This window comes from Triticum urartu, chromosome 1A (genome assembly GCF_056163025.1).
Source record: "Triticum urartu cultivar PI428250 chromosome 1A, HENAU_Tu73, whole genome shotgun sequence".
NCBI lineage: Eukaryota > Viridiplantae > Streptophyta > Magnoliopsida > Poales > Poaceae > Triticum > Triticum urartu.
In genome coordinates, this window is record NC_141873.1 from 318553849 (window position 1) to 318556349 (window position 2501).

Below are 2501 nucleotides of genomic sequence, written 5' to 3' on the forward strand. Positions count from 1 at the left end.
GGACTGATTTTCTGTGATGTAACAAACATGGAGAAAATAGCAACTGGCACTTGGCACTATGTTAATAGGTTGGTACCAAAAAATGATTATAGAACATCCAAGATTGATAATATAACAACATGGAACAATAAAAAATTATAGATACGTTGGAGACGTATCAACATCCCCAAGCTTAACTCCTACTCGTCCTCGAGTAGGGAAGTGATAAAAACAAAAAATTTGATGTGGAATGTTGCCTAACATGTCATATCATATTCTTTCTTTATAGCATGGACCTTTGGACTTTTATATTGTTCAAAGAAATAGTCTAGTTTTGACATGATAACTTAAATACTCAAGCATATCAACAAGCAACCATGTCTTTCAAAATATCAATGCTAAAATAAGTTATCCCTAGCCCATCATGCTCAACCATTGATCCATTCATGAAACACACTCGCATATTAACTACACCAAATACTTAAGTGCGTTCATATTGCCTCCTAGTTGGTGATTTTACAAGAGAAGATGGAGACTCAAATTTAAAAATAAAAATTGCATAAAGTAAAAGAAAGACCCTTCGCATAGGGAAGTAGGGATTTGTAGAGGTTCTAGAGCTCAAAGAGAAAAGCTTAGGGATAAAAACATTTTGGGAGGTGTATCCATCCCACCAACAAAAACGACTTAGAGTTACCAACACTTTCCATGCTTAGATATGTCATAGGCGGTTCCCAAACAGAAAATAAAGTTTATTCCTTTTTCCATCATACTTTCACTTTCCATGGCTAAACGTATCCACTGGTGCCTTCCATACCAACAGTTTCCAAGGAATTTATCATTCGACAACATAAAGTAAATTCATTTTTTCAATTCGGGACTAGGCATCCATAATACCTCTGCCTTACTCTTGTGCAATGACAAGTGAATAAACACTCATCGTGAGAATAACACATCTAGCATGGAAAATATTAGCCACCCCTCACTGCTCCACGAGTGAAACGAACACACAAAAGAGAAGTTTATTTTGAATTAGAGATGGTGCATGCAAATTTGCTTAGAACGGCAAAAGAATACCGCATGTAGGTAGATATGGTTGACTCATGTGGCAAAGCTGGTTTAAAGGGATTTGGATGCACAAGTAGTGATTGTACTTAGTGCAAAATGAAGGCTATCAAAAGATTGAGAAGCGACCAACCAAGAAACAAATAATCTCATAAGCGAGCATTAAGCATAATTAACACCAAATAATGCACCACAAGTAGGATGTAATTTCATTGCATGACTATTGACTTTCATGCTTGCATAGGGAATCACAAACCTTAACACCAATATTCTTATTAAAGCATAATTACTCATCAACATAACTCACATATCACATCATCATATCTCAAAACTATTATGAAGAATCAAGTTTATTTTGCCCAATGATCTTCATGAAAGTTTTTATTATATCCTTCTTGGATGTCTATCACTTTGGGACTAATTTTGATGTGTTGCTTTTCATAAGCTCAAACAAATATAAGTGAAGATCATGAGCATAATATTTCTTTCTTTCTCTCAAATTAATTTAAGTGAAGCAAGAGAGAATTTCTTGAAAATTTTACTAACTCTCAAATAAATCTAAGTGATGCAAGAGAGCATTTCTTCAAAAATACTAAGCACACCGTGCTCAAAAATATATAAGTGAAGCACTAGCGCAAGTCCATAGCTCATAAAAGATTTAAGTGAAGCAAACGGAGAAATTCTAACAAGTCATGACATAATTTTGGCTCTCTCAAATAGATGTGTCTAGCAAGGGATCAAGACTTAAAACACAAAATAAAACAAGCAAAGACTCATATCATACAATACGCTCCAAGCAAAACACATAGTATGTGACGAATAAAAATATAGCTTAGAGTAAAATACCGATGGTCATTAGAAGAAAGAGGGGATGCCACTCGGGGGCATCCCCAAGCTTAGTTGGTTGCTCATTTTTGGATAATAGCTTGGGATGTCGGGGCATCCCCAAGCTCAGGCTCTTCTACTCCTTATTCCTTCATCCATCGCAAGATAACCCAAAACTTGAAAACTTCAATCACACAAAACTCAACAAAACCTTTGTAAGATCCATTTGTATAAGAAAATAAATCACTACTATAAGTGTTGTATCAAAATAATTCATATTTTGTTCTTGCATTATATCTACTGTATTCCAACTTTTCTATGGCAAAAACTCATCAAAGAAAACCATAGAGCCATCAAAATAAGCACACAACGCAAAGAAAACAGAATCCGTCAAAACAGAACAGTCTGTAGAAATCTGACTATTTCGAATACTTATGTAACTCCAAAAATTCTGAAAAATTAAGACGGCCTGAGAAATTTGTATATTGATCTATTGCAAGTGGAATGGGTATTTTATCACTCTCTGGTAAAAAATGAATATTATTTTTGCGAGCGCAAAAGTTTCTGTTTTTTTAGCAAGATCAAACAACTATCACCCAAGAAGATCCTAAAGGATTTACTTGGCACAAACACTA